Genomic DNA, 22,828 nt, shown 5'->3' with positions numbered 1-22,828 from the left:
CAGCATTGGGGGAGGGGAGGGCGGCGGATGGGAGAAATCACCTGCGGAAATCACCCTCCAACTACAAAATACAAAACCAAAAGCTTCTAAAAGCTACTAGTATGGTGGAATCACAGGGTGCATACATCACATATCCTGAATTATACTCCAGAGCTGCACTCACAATTCTGCTGGTGCAGTCACTGTGTACATACATTACATTACTGATCCTGAGTTACATCCTGTATTATACCCCAGAATAATATTGTATTATAATAGTATTATACATTCTATGGGGGCTGGCTGCATTACATTCTATGGGGGCTGTGCTGTATTACATTCTATGGGGGCTGGCTGCATTACATTCTATGGGGCTGTGCTGCATTACATTCTATGGGGTCTGTGCTGCATTACGTTCTATGGGGGCTGTGCTGTATTACATTCTATGGGGTCTGTGCTGCATTACATTCTATGGGGCTGTGCTGTATTACATTCTATGGGGTCTGTGCTGCATTACATTCTATGGGGCTGTGCTGTATTACATTCTATGGGGGCTGTGCTGCATTACATTCTATGGGGTCTGTGCTGCATTACATTCTATGGGGCTGTGCTGTATTACATTCTATGGGGGCTGTGCTGCATTACATTCTATGGGGGCTGTGTTGTATTACATTCTATGGGGGCTGTTCTGTATTACATTCTATGGGGGCTGGCTGCATTACATTCTATGGGGGCTGTGCTGTATTACATTCTATGGGGGCTGTGCTGCATTACATTCTATGGGGCTGTGCTGCATTACATTCTATGGGGGCTGTGTTGTATTACATTCTATGGGGGCTGTGCTGTATTACATTATATGGGGCTGTGCTGCATTACATTCTATGGGGGCTGTGCTGTATTACATTCTATGGGGGCTGTGCTGCATTACATTCTATGGGGCTGTGCTGCATTACATTCTATGGGGGCTGTGCTGCATTACATTCTATGGGGGCTGGCTGCATTACATTCTATGGGGGCTGTGCTGCATTACATTCTATGGGGGTTGTGCTGTATTACATTCTATGGGGGCTGTGCTGCATTACATTCTATGGGGCTGTGCTGCATTACATTCTATGGGGGCTGTGCTGCATTACATTCTATGGGGGCTGGCTGCATTACATTCTATGGGGGCTGTGCTGCATTACATTCTATGGGGGTTGTGCTGCATTACATTCTATGGGGGCTGTGCTGCATTACATTCTATGGGGACTGGCTGCATTACATTCTATGGGGGCTGGCTGCATTACATTCTATGGGGGCTGTGCTGCATTACATTCTATGGGGGTTGTGCTGCATTACATTCTATGGGGCTGTGCTGCATTACATTCTATGGGGGCTGTGCTGCATTACATTCTATGGGGCTGTGCTGCATTACATTCTATGGGGGCTGTGCTGCATTACATTCTATGGGGGCTGGCTGCATTACATTCTATGGGGGCTGTGCTGCATTACATTCTATGGGGGTTGTGCTGTATTACATTCTATGGGGGCTGTGCTGCATTACATTCTATGGGGCTGTGCTGCATTACATTCTATGGGGGCTGTGCTGCATTACATTCTATGGGGGCTGGCTGCATTACATTCTATGGGGGCTGTGCTGCATTACATTCTATGGGGGTTGTGCTGCATTACATTCTATGGGGGCTGTGCTGCATTACATTCTATGGGGACTGGCTGCATTACATTCTATGGGGGCTGGCTGCATTACATTCTATGGGGGCTGTGCTGCATTACATTCTATGGGGGTTGTGCTGCATTACATTCTATGGGGCTGTGCTGCATTACATTCTATGGGGACTGGCTGCATTACATTCTATGGGGGCTGAGCTGTAATGCTGGATACAGCTGTAATTATATGTTATATAGTCGTGTTACACCCCCCTCACTTCTTGTAACCTACAAGTGTACAAAGATATTATACAGTCACCATGTGACAAGTGGGCCTGTGTGACTTCAAATGCCAGGGCTGAATTTTAGTCCCAGTCCGGCCCTGCATGCAGGGCAGTCAAAAAGTTGCCTAAGAATCCAAACGCCTTGGAAATAGTGAATAAAAAAGGCCAGCTCAGGCAGTGAAATGACTTTACAAGATCAAGACCAAGCAGAAGTGCATTTTTCCCCTCTTATTGATTATGTCCACTAAATCTACAACTCGTCTGGAATTGACCCCACCCTAAAGGAATGGTACAAAGACTGTTTGATTTTGTTAATCAGACAGGGTAGCCAGGGATTAAGCCTGTTTGCAAGATATGTGAGTAAATATTTTAAAATCAGAATTTAAAGGGGCTATAGGCCAATATAATTGGCTCAATCTAGTAAGTGTGATTCGCTGCCTAAGGTATTAAGAGTAATGAGGGAATGAGACAATGTATTAGAGATAGGAGCAAGATCCAGAAAAGTAGTGAAACCGACTTTCATTTGGGGAATGAGGAATTCTGTATAGATTTTTATAATAGAAATAACTAAAGCAATCTGCACCTGAAGTTTTCCCTGAAGAAAAGTTCACTAAAGTAGCTAAGATCATATCTTTTAAGATGGACGCATTCAAGTAAGCATAGGCTTCAATTGGTAATTTGGGGATCTTATAATTTGCCTGACACTTTGCCAAAAGATCCCAGTAAGGCCGGTGGTCACACTTGCGAGTTCAATGCAAGAAAGTCACGCGAGTCTCTCGCATCAATACCCGACACTGCCGCCGGCACTCGGGACCAGAGCGTGCGGCTGCATGTATTTCTATGTCCCTGTTTTGTTATGGATTCAAGGATTGTGATGAATAAATAAATGTTCACACGAAAATTGAGTAAACAAAAATTAATTTACTTAATAAATAATAAGAAATAAACAGTCAGTAAAAGCAGTAAAATAACATTACATACATCTTTGAATGCCAACAATCCTTTTGTTAGTAGATAAGCAAATTACTGGTCATTTACATTCCTTTGTTAGGTGGGTCATCTGGTTGGATATTTAAACTTCAATGACCTTCTGCGAACTCCATATAGTTAGGATATACTGAATGTTATATAATAAACTGATTGAAACCATATCAATATCTCAATAATTAGTATTAATTAATTGGAGTGTTTGAAACCATTAAAAGATAACTTACTACACAGTCCCGAGTGCCGGGTATTGATGCGAGAGACTCGTGCGAGTTTCTCGCGTTGCACTCGTAAGTGTGACCCCGGCCTAAAATGGACCGCAGTAAGTACTGGCATAGAACCTTCTAACCAGGTAAATGCTTCTACATTCCTAAAGGTACCTTCACACATAACGATATTGTTAACGATATCGTTGCTATTTGTGACGTAGCAACGATATCGTTAATGAAATCGTTATGTGTGACAGCGACCAACGATCAGGCCCCTGCTGGGAGATCGTTGGTCGCTGAATAAAGTCCAGAACTTTATTTGGTCGCTGGACTCCCTGGAGACATCGCTGGATCGGCGTGTGTGACACTGATCCAGCGATGTCTTCACTGGTAACCAGGGTAAACATCGGGTAACTAAGCGCAGGGCCGCGCTTAGTAACCCGATGTTTACCCTGGTTACCATGCTAAAAGTAAAAAAAAACAAACACTAGATACTTACCTACCGCTGTCTGTCCTCCAGCGCTGTGCTCTGCTCTCCTCCTGTACTGTCTGTGAGCCGGAAAGCAGAGCGGTGATGTCACCGCTCTGCTTTCCGGCTCCCAGACAGTACAGGAGGAGTGCAGAGAAGCAGAGCGCAGCGCTGGAGGACAGACGGCTGTAGGTAAGTATGTAGTGTTTGTTTTTTTTTACTTTTAGCATGGTAACCAGGGTAAACATCGGGTTACTAAGCGCGGCCCTGCGCTTAGTTACCCGATGTTTACCCTGGTTACCGGCATCGTTGGTCGCTGGAGAGCGGTCTGTGTGACAGCTCTCCAGCGACCAAACAGCGACGCTGCAGCGATTCGGATCGTTGTCGGTATCGCTGCAGCGTCGCTAAATGTGAAGGGGCCTTAAGACGTCCCCTGACAGCGCTATTACTTAGCTTTTATGTCCACAACAGGTCACCAGCATTTCTAGCAGCAAGCTTTAACCCCTTAGTGACGGAGCCAAATTTTTTAAATCTGACCAATGTTACTTTATGTGTTAATAACTCTGCAACACTTCAACAAATCCCAGTGATTTTGAGATTGTTTTTTCGTGACACATTATACTTTATGATAATGGTAAACTTAGTTCAATATGTTTTGCGTTTATTTATAAAAAAATATCAAAAATTTGAGAAAAATGTTAAAAAATTAGCAATTTTCAAAATCTGAATGATTATCCCTTTAATCCAGATAGTCATACCACAGCAAACCATTAATAAATAACATTTCCCACATGTCGGCTTTACATCAACCCCATTTGTAACACATTATTGTATTTTGTTAGCATTTTAGGAGGTTTAAAAATGTAACAGCAATTTTAAATTTTTTTTAAGGAAATTTACAACATTTATTTTTTTAGGGGACTATCCAGGATTGAAGTGACTTTAGGGGTCTCATATATTGGGAAACCCCCAAACTTGATACCATTTTAAAAACAGCACCCCCTGACATATTGAAAACTGCTGTCAGGTAGCTTATTAACCCTTCAGTTGCTTTTCAGGAAATAATGCAAAGTGGCATGACAGAAATGAAAAAGTGTATGTTTACCACATAAATGCCGCTAACTTCTGAACAGGTTACAACAGCCATCAGACTCTAAGGCCACTATTTGGTCGTGAATTGCCATCGTAAACATCAGGACCACACAATCATGATCTGAGGGCGCCAATTGAGATAAAGAGGAAGCCCTCACACTCTGTTAACCATTTATAATGATGTAGTCACTATTGGCAGCAGCATCTAAGGGGTTAAACAGATATGGACGGTGCAAACACTGATCGTGGCTAATGCAGCAAGTTGTCAGCTATAGTGGACAGCCGACAACTGCTGGATTGTCACCTGTATGTGGAGGTTATTCTCTTATATCTCAGGTCAGTTAAAAGACGTATTGGCTGTCATTAAGGGGTTAAACGTATATAGTCTGTCCACATAGGTGCTTCAACACAATCAGGATGCTGTGCATTAATTTCACACTTTTCCACAGCATCCCCTCTGTGGATCTTTCAAGAAATTCCTTAGTTTTTTCCATGCTATCTACCTACATGATACAGGTAAATAGTCACCACTAACTTCATGTTGTTTCTGCCCTACCTCATGCACACACTGGTCGGCTCTGGTGCCACGATGATACCCTACCAACTAAGCTTACTAGCTTGCTTTATACTATATATTTTTTCCACTCTTACAATATCAATGGATATTTTTTTTTTCATTTTTTACTAGTATCTTTATTTTTTATTTTCATTTTTTTGTATGTGTATATTTTTTTTGGTGTGTACGTGGAGAGTGACTGTCTCCGAACATTGCGGTCTGTGTGAAGTGTGTGGATGTGTCTGAAAAATCAAGGTCTGTGGCGGTCTGTACTCTGAGTGTGACTGTCTCCTACATGGCGGTCTGTACTAGGAGTGTGACTGTCTCCTACATGGCGGTCTGTACTCTGAGTGTGACTGTCTCCTACATGGCGGTCTGTACTCTGAGTGTGACTGTCTCCTACATGGCGGTCTGTACTCGGAGTGTGACTGTCTCCTACATGGCGGTCTGTACTCTGAGTGTGACTGTCTCCTACATGGCGGTCTGTACTCGGAGTGTGACTGTCTCCTACATGGCGGTCTGTACTCGGAGTGTGACTGTCTCCTACATGGCGGTCTGTACTCGGAGTGTGACTGTCTCCTACATGGCGGTCTGTACTCTGAGTGTGACTGTCTCCTACATGGCGGTCTGTACTCGGAGTGTGACTGTCTCCTACATGGCGGTCTGTACTCTGAGTGTGACTGTCTCCTACATGGCGGTCTGTACTCTGAGTGTGACTGTCTCCTACATGGCGGTCTGTACTCGGAGTGTGACTGTCTCCTACATGGCAGTCTGTACTCGGAGTGTGACTGTCTCCTACATGGCGGTCTGTACTCTGAGTGTGACTGTCTCCTACATGGCGGTCTGTACTCGGAGTGTGACTGTCTCCTACATGGCAGTCTGTACTCGGAGTGTGACTGTCTCCTACATGGCGGTCTGTACTCGGAGTGTGACTGTCTCCTACATGGCGGTCTGTACTCGGAGTGTGACTGTCTCCTACATGGCGGTCTGTACTCGGAGTGTGACTGTCTCCTACATGGCGGTCTGTACTCGGAGTGTGACTGTCTCCTACATGGCGGTCTGTACTCGGAGTGTGACTGTCTCCTACATGGCAGTCTGTACTCGGAGTGTGACTGTCTCCTACATGGCGGTCTGTACTCGGAGTGTGACTGTCTCCTACATGGCGGTCTGTACTCGGAGTGTGACTGTCTCCTACATGGCGGTCTGTACTCGGAGTGTGACTGTCTCCAACATAGCGGTCTGTACTCGGAGTGTGACTGTCTCCTACATGGCGGTCTGTACTCGGAGTGTGACTGTCTCCAACATGGCGGTCTGTACTCGGAGTGTGACTGTCTCCAACATAGCGGTCTGTACTCGGAGTGTGACTGTCTCCTACATGGCGGTCTGTACTCGGAGTGTGACTGTCTCCTACATGGCGGTCTGTACTCGGAGTGTGACTGTCTCCAACATGGCGGTCTGTACTCGGAGTGTGACTGTCTCCTACATGGCGGTCTGTACTCGGAGTGTGACTGTCTCCAACATGGCGGTCTGTACTCGGAGTGTGACTGTCTCCAACATAGCGGTCTGTACTCGGAGTGTGACTGTCTCCTACATGGCGGTCTGTACTCGGAGTGTGACTGTCTCCAACATAGCGGTCTGTACTCGGAGTGTGACTGTCTCCTATATGTCGGTCTGTACTCTGTGTGACTGTCTCCTACATGGCGGTCTGTACTCGGAGTGTGACTGTCTCCAACATAGCGGTCTGTACTCGGAGTGTGACTGTCTCCTACATGGCGGTCTGTACTCGGAGTGTGACTGTCTCCTACATGGCAGTCTGTACTCGGAGTGTGACTGCCTCCTACATGGCGGTCTGTACTCGGAGTGTGACTGTCTCCTATATCGCAGTCTGTACTCGGAGTGTGACTGTCTCCTACATCGCGGTCTGTACTCGGAGTATAAGGCCGGAGTCACACTAGACCTTAATACGGACGAGTGCTATGCGATAAAAAAATTGCACAGCACTCGGACCAATGTTAATATATGGGGCAGATCCCATCATCCGTTGTTTTCTCGGCCGTATTCTACGTGCGAGAGAAATCGCAGCATACTGCGATTTCCACCATATCTCGGCTGAGAAACACCAATTAAAGTCTATGGGTACGAGAAAAACTCGCACACCACACGGACCATCCGTGTGACTTGCAAGAAATACACACCGATGTCCTATAGAAAAGCCGGCAATTCAGTGCGGTGTACAGTAAAATCACACTGACAGGTTAGAATAGAAAAGATAAAATAAATGTCTACACATAGTATAGGCATATATCATTGACACACACACATACAGTTATATGAAAAAGTTTGGGCACCCCTATTCATCTTAAGCTTAATGTTTTAAAAAAATTGTTTTTTTTTGCAACAGCTATTTCAGTTTCATATACCGTATATACTCGAGTATAAGCCGACCCGAGTATAAGCCGACCGCCCTAATTTTGCCACAAAAAACTGGGAAAACTTATTGACTCGAGTATAACCCTAGGGTAGGAAATGCAGCAGCTACCGGTGAATTTCAAAAATAAAAATAGATGCTCCATACCGTTCATTATGGCCCCATAGATGTTCCATATAAAACTGTGCCATATATAATGCTCTATACAGTTCATTATGGCCCCATAGATGCTCCATATAAAGCTGTGCCATATATAATGCTCCATACAGTTCATTATGGCCCCATAGATGCTCCATATAAAGCTGTGCCATATAGAATGCTCTGCACCGTTCATTATGGCCCCATAGATGCTCCATATAAAGCTGTGCCATATAGAAAAAAATCACATAGGCTACGTTCACATTAGCGTTGCGCCGCTGTTGCGTCGGCGACGCAGCGGCGACGCAGCGGCGACGCGCCCCTATGTTTAACATAGGGGACGCGTGCGTTTTTTGGGTGGCGTTTTTCGCCACGTGCGTCGTTTCCGACGCTAGCGTCGGACGCAAGAAAATGCAACAAGTTGCATTTTCTGTGCGTCCGATTTTCGTCAAAAACGACGCACGCGTCGCAAAACGCGCGCGTTTTTGCGCGCGTTTTAACATGCGTCGCGCGTTGCGTCGCCGACGCAGGGCGGCGCAACGCTAATGTGAACGTAGCCATACTCACCTCTCTTTGCTCAGGACGCCGGCGCTTTCAATATTTACCTGCTCCTCGTGTGTCTCCGTCTCCAGCACTGATGCTCAGCAGAGGGCGCGCACTGACTACGTCACCGCGCCCTCTGACCTGAGCGTCACAGCCAGAGGACGCTGGAGATGGAGCCACACCGGAATGAGGAGCAGGTAAATATCGCGCAGCGCTCCCCTCCCCGTATACTTACCTGCTCCTGGCGCGGTCCCTGCTTCTTCCAGCGCTGCGTCTTCTTCCTGTTCTGAGCGGTCACAGTTACCGATCATTACAGTCTTGAATATGCGGCTCCACCTCTATGGGAGGTGGAGCCGCATATTCATGACTGTAATGAGCGGTACCATGTGACCGCTCAATACCAGGGATTGAGCTTCAAATACCAAACCAGGGATTCAAGCTTCAGGAGGCTAATTTGCATATTCCAGGTGCCTTCTGGGAGAAGCGAAGTCTCCCTAAGCTAGGAGATCGTTGGGTACAGCCGGGACCAGCTGCTTCGAAAGCATCACCAAACCAGGGATTCAAGCTTCAGGAGGCTAATTTGCATATTCCAGGTGCCTTGTGGGAGAAGCGAAGTCTCCCTAAGCTAGAAGATCGTTGGGTACAGCCGGGACCAGCTGCTTCGAAAGCATCACCAAACCAGGGATTCAAGCTTCAGGAGGCTAATTTGCATATTCCAGGTGCCTTCTGGGAGAAGCGAAGTCTCCCTAAGCTAGAAGATCGTTGGGTACAGCCGGGACCAGCTGCTTCGAAAGCATCACCAAACCAGGGATTCAAGCTTCAGGAGGCTAATTTGCATATTCCAGGTGCCTTCTGGGAGAAGCGAAGTCTCCCTAAGCTAGAAGATCGTTGGGTACAGCCGGGACCAGCTGCTTCGAAAGCATCACCAAACCGCGCGCCGTAAGGCGCGCGAATTTTTGCCTGTAGGACATTATTGCAAGAGAGCTTGGCTGAGTAGATTACACAAGAAGGAAAACACACAGCAAGTAGGCAGGATCTAGGAGCAACATGGCAGATGTGACAACCTACATGGTGAGCTGCAGCATGTGCTACATGTTCACAGATCGACCAGAAGAAGAATCCAATTTCACCTGTCAGAAGTGTAGACTAGTGGCCCTTTTAGAAGAAAAGGTGCGGGGTCTGGAAGAAAGAATAGCAACTTTGAAACTCATCAAAGAGAATGAAGACTTTCTAGACAGAACAGAAGCATCTCTACTGGTCACAGAAGGTGCAAAAAGTGTCAGAGAACCTCCAAAAGCAGATGAGTGGAAGCATGTGACCAAAAGAAGCAAGAAGACCGTGGAGAAATCACCAACCACACAACTGAAGAACCGATATCAAATCTTTGTAGAGGATGAAGATGGCACACCTAAGAATGAAGCAATACCAGCAAGCAAAAAAGAAAAGGGCACACAGCAACAAGTGACAGCAAAAAGTACAGCCAAGAAGCAACGAAGAGTGGTGGTGGTGGGAGACTCACTACTGAGAGGCACTGAAGCAGCCATCTGCAGACCGGACATAACTGCAAGAGAAGTATGCTGCCTTCCAGGTGCGATGATCAAGGATGTGACCGATAGGATACCAAAGCTCTTCAGCTCCAAGGACGTCCACCCATTTCTTCTGATACATGTTGGCACCAATGACACGGCAAGGAAGGACCTACCGACAATCTGCAAGGACTTTGAAGAGTTGGGGAAGAAAGTAAAGGAACTGGATGCACAGGTAGTTTTTTCTTCTATCCTTCCAGTAGACGGGCATGGCACCAGGAGATGGAACAGGATCCTTGATGCAAACAACTGGCTAAGACGATGGTGCAGACAACAAGGATTTGGATTCCTGGACCACGGTGTGAATTACTGGTATGATGGACTCCTCGCCAGAGACGGACTACACCTCAACAAACCTGGGAAACACACATTCGCCAGAAGACTCGCTACACTCATCAGGAGGGCGTTAAACTAGAAGAAGAGGGGACGGGAAGAAAAACATTAGACTCGAACAAAGACGACCCAGGAAAACATACTCAGAAGGGAGGTAAGAACATTTCTAAAACAATCCACAGTGAGGAGATTGGAACAAAACAATATCCTCTAAACTGCATGCTCGCAAACGCCAGAAGCCTGACAAACAAGATGGAAGAACTAGAAGCAGAAATATCTACAGGTAACTTTGACATAGTGGGAATAACCGAGACATGGTTAGATGAAAGCTATGACTGGGCAGTTAACTTACAGGGTTACAGTCTGTTTAGAAAGGATCGTAAAAATCGGAGAGGAGGAGGGGTTTGTCTCTATGTAAAGTCTTGTCTAAAATCCACTTTAAGGGAGGATATTAGCGAAGGGAATGAGGATGTCGAGTCCATATGGGTTGAAATTCATGGAGGGAAAAATGGTAACAAAATTCTCATTGGGGTCTGTTACAAACCCCCAAATATAACAGAAAGCATGGAAAGTCTACTTCTAAAGCAGATAGATGAAGCTGCAACCCATAATGAGGTCCTGGTTATGGGGGACTTTAACTACCCGGATATTAACTGGGAAACAGAAACCTGTGAAACCCATAAAGGCAACAGGTTTCTGCTAATAACCAAGAAAAATTATCTTTCACAATTGGTGCAGAATCCAACCAGAGGAGCAGCACTTTTAGACCTAATACTATCTAATAGACCTGACAGAATAACAAATCTGCAGGTGGTCGGGCATTTAGGAAATAGCGACCACAATATTGTGCAGTTTCACCTGTCTTTCACTAGGGGGACTTGTCAGGGAGTCACAAAAACATTGAACTTTAGGAAGGCAAAGTTTGAACAGCTTAGAGATGCCCTTAATCTGGTAGACTGGGACAATATCCTCAGAAATGAGAATACAGATAATAAATGGGAAATGTTTAAGAACATCCTAAATAGGCAGTGTAAGCGGTTTATACCTTGTGGGAATAAAAGGACTAGAAATAGGAAAAACCCAATGTGGCTAAACAAAGAAGTAAGACAGGCAATTAACAGTAAAAAGAAAGCATTTGCACTACTAAAGCAGGATGGCACCATTGAAGCTCTAAAAAACTATAGGGAGAAAAATACTTTATCTAAAAAACTAATTAAAGCTGCCAAAAAGGAAACAGAGAAGCACATTGCTAAGGAGAGTAAAACTAATCCCAAACTGTTCTTCAACTATATCAATAGTAAAAGAATAAAAACTGAAAATGTAGGCCCCTTAAAAAATAGTGAGGAAAGAATGGTTGTAGATGACGAGGAAAAAGCTAACATATTAAACACCTTCTTCTCCACGGTATTCACGGTGGAAAATGAAATGCTAGGTGAAATCCCAAGAAACAATGAAAACCCTATATTAAGGGTCACCAATCTAACCCAAGAAGAGGTGCGAAACCGGCTAAATAAGATTAAAATAGATAAATCTCCGGGTCCGGATGGCATACACCCACGAGTACTAAGAGAACTAAGTAATGTAATAGATAAACCATTATTTCTTATTTTTAGTGACTCTATAGCGACAGGGTCTGTTCCGCAGGACTGGCGCATAGCAAATGTGGTGCCAATATTCAAAAAGGGCTCTAAAAGTGAACCTGGAAATTATAGGCCAGTAAGTCTAACCTCTATTGTTGGTAAAATATTTGAAGGGTTTCTGAGGGATGTTATTCTGGATTATCTCAATGAGAATAACTGTTTAACTCCATATCAGCATGGGTTTATGAGAAATCGCTCCTGTCAAACCAATCTAATCAGTTTTTATGAAGAGGTAAGCTATAGGCTGGACCACGGTGAGTCATTGGACGTGGTATATCTCGATTTTTCCAAAGCGTTTGATACCGTGCCGCACAAGAGGTTGGTACACAAAATGAGAATGCTTGGTCTGGGGGAAAATGTGTGTAAATGGGTTAGTAACTGGCTTAGTGATAGAAAGCAGAGGGTGGTTATAAATGGTATAGTCTCTAACTGGGTCGCTGTGACCAGTGGGGTACCGCAGGGGTCAGTATTGGGACCTGTTCTCTTCAACATATTCATTAATGATCTGGTAGAAGGTTTACACAGTAAAATATCGTTATTTGCAGATGATACAAAACTATGTAAAGCAGTTAATACAAGAGAAGATAGTATTCTGCTACAGATGGATCTGGATAAGTTGGAAACTTGGGCTGAAAGGTGGCAGATGAGGTTTAACAATGATAAATGTAAGGTTATACACATGGGAAGAGGGAATCAATATCACCATTACACACTGAACGGGAAACCACTGGGTAAATCTGACAGGGAGAAGGACTTGGGGATCCTAGTTAATGATAAACTTACCTGGAGCAGCCAGTGCCAGGCAGCAGCTGCCAAGGCAAACAGGATCATGGGGTGCATTAAAAGAGGTCTGGATACACATGATGAGAGCATTATACTGCCTCTGTACAAATCCCTAGTTAGACCGCACATGGAGTACTGTGTCCAGTTTTGGGCACCGGTGCTCAGGAAGGATATAATGGAACTAGAGAGAGTACAAAGGAGGGCAACAAAATTAATAAAGGGGATGGGAGAACTACAATACCCAGATAGATTAGCGAAATTAGGATTATTTAGTCTAGAAAAAAGACGACTGAGGGGCGATCTAATAACCATGTATAAGTATATAAGGCGACAATACAAATATCTCGCTGAGGATCTGTTTATACCAAGGAAGGTGACGGGCACAAGGGGGCATTCTTTGCGTCTGGAGGAGAGAAGGTTTTTCCACCAACATAGAAGAGGATTCTTTACTGTTAGGGCAGTGAGAATCTGGAATTGCTTGCCTGAGGAGGTGGTGATGGCGAACTCAGTCGAGGGGTTCAAGAGAGGCCTGGATGTCTTCCTGGAGCAGAACAATATTGTATCATACAATTATTAGGTTCTGTAGAAGGACGTAGATCTGGGTATTTATTATGATGGAATATAGGCTGAACTGGATGGACAAATGTCTTTTTTCGGCCTTACTAACTATGTTACTATGTTACTATGTAATACAGGAAGAAGCTGCAGCGCTGGAAGAAGCAGGGACCTGCAGGGACCGTGCCAGCAGTAGGTAAGTATAACTAGACAGCCCCCGCCCCCCTCCCCTGCTGACCCCCGGGTATGACTCGAGTATAAGCCGAGAGAAGGACTTTCAGCCCAAAAAAATGGGCTGAAAATCTTGGTTTATACTCGATTATATACGGTATCTAATAACTGTTGGACACAGTAATGTTTCTGCCTTGAAATAAGGTTTATTGTACTAACAGAAAATGTGCAATCTGCATTCAAACAAAATTTGACAGGTGCATAAGTATGGGCACCCTTATCATTTTCTTGTTTTAAATACTCCTACCTACTTTTTACTGACTAACTAAAGCACTTTTTTTAGTTTTCTAAAGGTAAAAGTCACCAGGTAACGAAGAAGTAATATATCACCTAAGACAGCAAGAGCGAAGCGGATGACAAGCTCCAAAGAACCCTGAGGTGCCAGGATGCCAAACAGAGCAGCGGTAGCGAAATATAAGGTGCTAGTGCTGGGGGGAACTGAGCCCCACGCGTATCGACGCTACAGGAGCGGCTTCATCAGGGGAAGTGTAGGGTAAAGGTACCGTTACACTGAACGACTTACCAACGATCACGACCAGCGATACGACCTGGCCGTGATCGTTGGTAAGTCGTTGTGTGGTCGCTGGGGAGCTGTCACACAGACAGCTCTCTCCAGCGACCAACGATCAGGGGAAAGACTTCGGCATCGTTGAAACTGTCTTCACCGATGCCTTAGTCCCCGGGTAACCAGGGTAAACATCGGGTTACTAAGCGCAGGGCCGCGCTTAGTGACCCGATATTTACCCTGGTTACCATTGTAAAAGTTAAAAAAAAAAAAAAACAGTACATACTCACATTCTGATGTCTGTCACGTCCCCCGGCGTCCACTGTGTCAGCGCCGGCCGTAAAGCAGAGCACAGCGGTGACGTCATCGCTGTGCTCTGCTTTACGGCCGGCCGGTGCTGACACAGTCAGTGCGGGAAGCTGACGCTGGGGGGACGTGACAGACATCGGAATGTGAGTATGTGCTGTTTTTTTTTTTTAACTTTTGCAATGGTAACCAGGGTAAATATTGGGTTACTAAGCGCAGCCCTGCACTTAGTAACCCGATATTTACCCTGGTTACCAGTGAACACATCGCTGGATCTGCGTCACACACGCCGATTCAGCGATGACAGCGGATGATCAGCGACCAAAAAAAGGTCCTGATCATTCCCCAGCAACCAACGATCTCCCAGCAGGGGCCTGATAGTTGGTCGCTGTCACACATAACGATTTAATTAACGATATTGTTGCTACATCACAAAAAGCAACGATATCGTTAACGAAATCGTTATGTGTGAAGGTACCTTTAAGGTACCGTCACATTAAGCGACACTGCAGCGATATAGGCAACGATGCCGATCGCTGCAGCGTCGCCGTTTCGTCATTGTGTGGTCGCTGGCGAGCTGTCACACAGACAGCTCTCCAGCGACCAACGATGCCAAAGTCCCCTGGTAACCAGGGTAAACATCGGGTTACTAAGTGCAGGGCCGCGCTTAGTAACCCGATGTTTACCCTGGTTACCATTGTAAATGTAAAAAAAAACAAACACTACATACTTACATTCCGGTGTCTGTCGCGTCCTTCGCTGTCACCTTCCCTGCAGTGTGTAAGCGCCGACCGTAAAGCAGAGCGGTGACGTCACCGCTGTGCTCTGCTTTACGGCCGGCCGGTGCTGACACAGGATGCAGGAGTAGTGCAGGGAAGCGGACGCCAGGGGACGCGACAGACACCGGAATGTAAGTATGTAATGTTTTTTTTTTTTTACATTTACAATGGTAACCAGGGTAAATATCGGGTTACTAAGCGTGGCCCTGCGCTTAGTAACCCGATGTTTACCCTGGTTACAAGTGAAGACATCGCTGAATCAGCGTCACACACGCCGATTCAGCGATGTCAGTGGGAGATCCAGCGACGAAATAAAGTGCTGGCCTTTCAGCTCCGACCAGCGATCTCACAGCAGGATCCAGATCGCTGCTGCGTGTCAAACACAACGATATCGCTATCCAGGACGCTGCAACGTCACGGATCGCTATCGTTCTAAAGTGGCTCAGTGTGAAGGTACCTTAAGTAGTCTGTACTCAATCTAATATAGCCAGGTAATAAAGTAAAATAAACATCACCTGGCGTGCGGTTCCCTGGTAGCATGTGCAGACCGGCATGAACTTCCAGTTCAACAGGTTAACCTCACCACACTTGCGCAGCAGGTTGCTGTTACAATGTTGCCGAGGCTGTGAGAAAATACACTCAGTCTGGCTTAAGGGTTGTCATGGGAGCAAGAAACGTGACTTTTACCTTTGTGGAATACACTTTAATACGCGGCTGCTTTGTTCTCAACTCCTTAGGTAACATCTTATCTGATGTGATGGCTTATAGAGAATAATTAGACCTGGGAAGTGGAGCGACCCTAATCTAACTTTTGCATCTTATTTTTGGATACTGTCTTATGCCTATAGAGTATAGCTGGTAGCAGATGGACATATATTAGTGTTCATGTGTAAATATGTATACATGCACCTTCTTGTTATTGATATATCTCATAATTCTCTAGTGCTTGTTGGCATTTGTTTCCAACTGTCTGGGGGGGGGGGGGGGGGTTGCATTTAGCTGATTAGCTGTTTCCCTTTTTTGGATTTTTAACTGTTTTTAAAATGTATGTCTTGCTCTGTTGTGCCTTTTTGTATTAATAAAGTTGTTATCCCTTGAAGGTTGATCCCTTTGTTATGCATATCTTTTTTCTTTGTTTTTTTGATTGTCTTTTTTTATGCATATGGTTGATCCCTGACTTATTGTTTTTTGTGGTGCTCACTATTTCTCTGGTACATATAGCAGACAAATACTACGTGGTCTGTGCTATATACTATGTGGCTGCTATATACATACATACATATTGTAGAATACCCGATGCGTTAATACAGGCCACGCAATATATAACAGTGGCCACGCAGTATATAACACAGCCACGTACTATATAACACAGCCCACACAGTATATAACACAGGCGATGTACTATATAACACAGGCCACGCAGTGTATAACACTGGCCACGTAATATATAACACAGGCCACACAGTATATAACACTGGCCACGTAATACAGTCATGGCCAAAAGTATTGACACCCCTGCAATTCTGTCAGATAATACTCCGTTTCTTCCTGAAAATGATTGCAAACACAAATTATTTAGTATTATTATCTTAATTTAATTTGTCTTAAATGAAAAAACACGAAAAGAATTGTCCTAAAGCCAAATTGGATATAATTCCACACCAAACATAAAAAAGGGGGTGGACAAAAGTATTGGCACTGTTCGAAAAATCATGTGATGCTTCTCTAATTTGTGTAATTAACAGCACCTGTAACTTACCTGTGGCACCTAACAGGTGTTGGCAATAACTAAATCACACTTGCAGCCAGTTGACATGGATTAAAGTTGACTCAACCTCTGTCCTGTGTCCTTGTGTGTACCACATTGAGCATGGAGAAAAGAAAGACCAAAGAACTGTCTGAGGACTTGAGAAACCAAATTGTGAGGAAGCATGAGCAATCTCAAGGCTACAAGTCCATCTCCAAAGACCTGAATGTTCCTGTGTCTACCGTGCACAGTGTCATCAAGCAGTTTAAAGCCCATGGCACTGTGGCTAACCTCCCTAGATGTAGACGGAAAAGAAAAATTGACAAGAGATTTCAACGCAAGATTGTGCGGATGTTGGATAAAGAACCTCGACTAACATCCAAACAAGTTCAAGCTGCCCTGCAGTCCGAGGGTACAACAGTGTCAACCCGTACTATCCGTCGGCGTCTGAATGAAAAGGGACTGTATGGTAGGAGACCCAGGAAGACCCCACTTCTTACCCCGAGACATAAAAAAGCCAGGCTGGAGTTTGCCAAAACTTACCTGAAAAAGCCTAAAACGTTTTGGAAGAATGTTCTCTGGTCAGATGAGACAAAAGTAGAGCTTTTTGGGCAAAGGCATCAACATAGAGCTTACAGGAGAAATCAAAGAGGCATTCAAAGAAAAGAACACAGATTGCTTGACCGTGTGCATGGCATTATGAAGTCTGAAGACTACCAACAAATTTTGCAGCATAATGTAGGGCCCAGTGTGAGAAAGCTGGGTCTCCCTCAGAGGTCATGGGTCTTCCAGCAGGACAATGACCCAAAACACACTTCAAAAAGCACTAGAAAATGGTTTGAGAGAAAGCACTGAAGATTTCTAAGGTGGCCAGCAATGAGTCCAGGCCTGAATCCCATAGAACACATGTGGAGAGATCTAAAAATGGCAGTTTGGAGAAGGCGCCCTTCAAATATCAGGGACCTGGAGCAGTTTGCCAAAGAAGAATGGTCTAAAATTCCAGCAGAGCATTGTAAGAAACTCATTGATGGTTACCGGAAGCGGTTGGTCGCAGTTATTTTGGCTAAAGGTTGTGCAACCAAGTACTAGGCTGAGGGTTCCAATACTTTTGTCTGGCCCATTTTTGGAGTTTTGTGCGAAATGATCAATGTTTTGCTTTTTGCTTCATTCTCTTTTGTTTTTTCATTTAACACAAATTAAATGAAGATAATAATACCAAAGAATGTGTTTGCAATCATTTTCAGGAAGAAAATGAGTATTATCTGACAGAATTGCAGGGGTGTCAATACTTTTGGCCATGACTGTATATACAGTTAGGGCCAGAAATATTTGGACAGTGACACAATTTTCGCGAGTTGGGCTCTGCATGCCACCACATTGGATTTGAAATGAAACCTCTACAACAGAATTCAAGTGCAGATTGTAACGTTTAATTTGAAGGGTTGAACAAAAATATCTGATAGAAAATGTAGGAATTGTACACATTTCTTTACAAACACTCCACATTTTAGGAGGTCAAAAGTAATTGGACAAATAAACATAACCCAAACAAAATATTTTTATTTTCAATATTTTGTTGCAAATCCTTTGGAGGCAATCACTGCCTTAAGTCTGGAACCCATGGACATCACCAAACGCTGGGTTTCCTCCTTCTTAATGCTTTGCCAGGCCTTTACAGCCGCAGCCTTCAGGTCTTGCTTGTTTGTGGGTCTTTCCGTCTTAAGTCTGGATTTGAGCAAGTGAAATGCATGCTCAATTGGGTTTAGATCTGGAGATTGACTTGGCCATTGCAGAATGTTCCACTTTTTGGCACTCATGAACTCCTGGGTAGCTTTGGCTGTATGCTTGGGGTCATTGTCCATCTGTACTATGAAGCGCCGTCCAATCAACTTTACAGCATTTGGCTGAATCTGGGCTGAAAGTATATCCCGGTACACTTCAGAATTCATCCGGCTACTCTTGTCTGCTCTTATGTCATCAATAACCACAAGTGACCCAGTGCCATTGAAAGCCATGCATGCCCATGCCATCACGTTGCCTCCACCATGTTTTACAGAGGATGTGGTGTGCCTTGGATCATGTGCCGTTCCCTTTCTTCTCCAAACTTTTTTCTTCCCATCATTCTGGTACAGGTTGATCTTTGTCTCATCTGTCCATAGAATACTTTTCCAGAACTGAGCTGGCTTCTTGAGGTGTTTTTCTGCAAATTTAACTCTGGCCTGTCTATTTTTGGTATTGATGAATGGTTTGTATCTAGATGTGAACCCTTTGTATTTACTGTCATGGAGTCTTCTCTTTACTGTTGACTTAGAGACAGATACACCTACTTCACTGAGAGTGTTCTGGACTTCAGTTGATGTTGTGAACGGGTTCTTCTTCACCAAATTAAGTATGCGGCGATCATCCACCACTGTTGTCATCCGTGGACGCCCAGGCCTTTTTGAGTTCCCAAGCTCACCAGTCAATTCCTTTTTTCTCAGAATGTACCCAACTGTTGATTTTGCTACTCCAAGCATGTCTGCTATCTCTCTGATGGATTTTTTTATTTTTTTTCAGCCTCAGGATGTTCTGCTTCACCTCAATTGAGAGTTCCTTTGACCGCATGTTGTCTGCTCAAAGCAACAGCTTCCAAATGCAAAACCACACACCTGGAATCAACCCCTGACCTTTTAACTACTTCATTGATTACAGGTTAACGAGGGAGACGCCTTCAGAGTTAATTGCAGCCCTTAGAGTCCATTGTCCAATTACTTTTGGTCCCTTGAAAAAGAGGACGCTATGCATTACAGAGCTATGATTCCTAAACCGTTTCTCCGATTTGGATGTGGAAACTATCATATTGCAGCTGGGAGTGTGCACTTTCAGCCCATATTATATATATAATTGTATTTCTGAACATGTTTTTGTAAACAGCTAAAATAACAAAACTTGTGTCACTGTCCAAATATTTCTGGCCCTAACTGTAGCACAGCCCACGCAGTATATAGCAGCCACGCTATATATACAGTGGGGCAAAAAAGTATTTAGTCAGTCAGCAATAGTGCAAGTTCCACCACTTAAAAAGATGAGAGGCGTCTGTAATTTACATCATAGGTAGACCTCAACTATGGGAGACAAACTGAGAAAAAAAAATCCAGAAAATCACATTGTCTGTTTTTTTAACATTTTTTTTGCATATTATGGTGAAAAATAAGTATTTGGTCAGAAACAAACAATCAAGATTTCTGTCTCTCACAGACCTGTAACTTCTTCTTTAAGAGTCTCCTCTTTCCTCCACTCATTACCTGTAGTAATGGCACCTGTTTAAACTTGTTATCAGTATAAAAAGACACCTGTGCACACCCTCAAACAGTCTGACTCCAAACTCCACTATGGTGAAGACCAAAGAGCTGTCAAAGACACCAGAAACAAAATTGTAGCCCTGCACCAGGCTGGGAAGACTGAATCTGCAATAGCCAACAAGCTTGGAGTGAAGAAATCAACAGTGGGAGCAATAATTAGAAAATGGAAGACATACAAGACCACTGATAATCTCCCTCGATCTGGGGCTCCACGCAAAATCCCACCCCGTGGGGTCAGAATGATCACAAGAACGGTGAGCAAAAATCCCAAAACCACGCGGGGGGACCTAGTGAATGAACTGCAGAGAGCTGGGACCAATGTAACAAGGCCTACCATAAGTAACACACTACGCCACCATGGACTCAGATCCTGCAGTGCCAGACGTGTCCCACTGCTTAAGCCAGTACATGTCCGGGCCCGTCTGAAGTTTGCTAGAGAGCATTTGGATGATCCAGAGGAGTTTTGGGAGAATGTCCTATGGTCTGATGAAACCAAACTGGATGTTTGGTAGAAGCACAACTTGTCGTGTTTGGAGGAAAAAGAATACTGAGTTGCATCCATCAAACACCATACCTACTGTAAAGCATGGTGGTGGAAACATCATGCTTTGGGGCTGTTTCTCTGCAAAGGGGCCAGGACGACTGATCTGGGTACATGAAAGAATGAATGGGGCCATGTATCGTGAGGTTTTGAGTGCAAACCTCCTTCCATCAGCAAGGGCATTGAAGATGAAACGTGGCTGGGTCTTTCAACATGACAATGATCCAAAGCACACCGCCAGGGCAACGAAGGAGTGGCTTCGTAAGAAGCATTTCAAGGTCCTGGAGTGGCCTAGCCAGTCTCCAGATCTCAACCCTATAGAAAACCTTTGGAGGGAGTTGAAAGTCCGTGTTGCCAAGCGAAAAGCCAAAAACATCACTGCTCTAGAGGAGATCTGCATGGAGGAATGGGCCAACATACCAACAACAGTGTGTGGCAACCTTGTGAAGACTTACAGAAAACGTTTGACCTCTGTCATTGCCAACAAAGGATATATTACAAAGTATTGAGATGAAATTTTGTTTCTGACCAAATACTTATTTTCCACCATAATATGCAAAAAAAATGTTAAAAAAACAGACAATGTGATTTTCTGGATTTTTTTTTCTCTGTTTGTCTCCCATAGTTGAGGTCTACCTATGATGTAAATTACAGACGCCTCTCATCTTTTTAAGTGGTGGAACTTGCACTATTGCTGACTGACTAAATACTTTTTTGCCCCACTGTATATATATATGCTGTAGATAAGCCCCTGATGTATCTTGAAAGATGAGAAAAAGAGGTCATATTATACTCACCTGGGCGGGTGGTCCGATCTGGTGGGCGTCGCGGTCCGGGGCCTCCCATCTTCATAGGATGACGTCCTCTTCTGGTCATCATGCTGGGAAAGGTCAGAGAGGTCCGGCGCCTGCGCACTGCAGTACTTTGCTCTGCCCTCAACAGGGCAAAGTACGCCTGCGCCGGAGCGTGAAGACCAGAAGAGGACGTCATCTGATGAAGAAGGGAGGCGCCGCACCGCGACGACCATCGGATCGGACCACCCCCAGGTGAGTATAATCTAACCTCTTTTTCTTATCTTTTAGGATACATCGGGGGCTGTCTACAGTATTCCAGAATGCTGTAGATAAGCCCTGATGCTAGTGGGCTTAGCTCGCCCTCGATTTTGGGTGTGACAGGTTCCCTTTAAAGAATTCACGGAAAAAACTGGCGTGGGCTCCCGCGCAATTTTCTCCGCCAGAGGGAAAGCCAGTGACTGTATGTGTGTCACTGATATATATATATATATACTGTATATCTGTTTTCACAAATACTTCAGCCCATGAATCCATTATATGTCCATTTTGCAAGCCGACGAGAAGATCTCGCCATAAGGATGCCATAGGGACACTTTATTGAGAAAAAAATTGCATCCTCGCATAGCATACCCATGTGTGACCGCCGCCGACCATCGGTGTGACCGCTGCCAAACATCGGTGTGACCGTCGCCAACCATCGGTGTGACCGTCGCAGACCATCGGTGTGACCGTCGCCGAACATCGGTGTGACCGCCGCAGACCATCGGTGTGACCGCCGACCATCGGTGTGACCGCCGCCGACCATCGGTGTGACCGCCGCCAACCATCGGTGTGACCGTCGCCAACCATCGGTGTGACCGTCGCCAACCATCGGTGTGACCGCCGACCATCGGTGTGACCGTCGCCGAACATCAGTGTGACCGTCGCCGAACATCGGTGTGACCGCCGCAGACCATCGGTGTGACCGTAGGAACTGAGAAGTCGCCTCCTCTTCACAAAGTGGACTCTCTCCTCTCCATGTAATGTGTGAGGTCTCAGTAACGTTTGCTAGTAGAGGGTCTCACACGGCAGCTGCCCCTGTATAACACCATCTATATGGCCAGGGTGTAATACTGTGACCGCTCTTACGCATCACATTAGTTTGTGCCCTGCTGCCACCACAGAAGTCTAGTTGCCCCCAGGGCAGGTACACCGGGTTTTACTGGGGGACATTATGGCGCCTCACAGAACTGCTGCCAGTTGTCACCACCATAAGCCGACCGGAAGTCTCCAGTCACACAACCGCCGATTGAAGCAGCTCCCTGCACGGATGACGTCACGGCCAGAGCGCCTCCCCTATCCCCAGTTCCCCTGAC

General features: G+C 45.1%; 1 long non-coding RNA gene across 1 annotated transcript in view; it reads right to left on the bottom strand.

The window, feature by feature from the left end:
- LOC138641440 (uncharacterized) overlaps positions 1–22,788 on the bottom strand; it is a 62,994-nt gene extending 40,206 nt beyond the window's left edge. Inside the window, exon 1 of the long non-coding RNA XR_011313839.1 lies at positions 22,734–22,788. This is a non-coding gene — a long non-coding RNA (uncharacterized lncRNA). The remainder of the gene's footprint in view (positions 1–22,733) is intronic.
- Positions 22,789–22,828: the final 40 nt, after the last annotated feature.

The sequence above is a fragment of the Ranitomeya imitator genome, chromosome 6, assembly GCF_032444005.1.
Source record: "Ranitomeya imitator isolate aRanImi1 chromosome 6, aRanImi1.pri, whole genome shotgun sequence".
NCBI classification, from domain to species: domain Eukaryota; kingdom Metazoa; phylum Chordata; class Amphibia; order Anura; family Dendrobatidae; genus Ranitomeya; species Ranitomeya imitator.
This window is presented reverse-complemented; position numbering and strand designations above follow the sequence as displayed.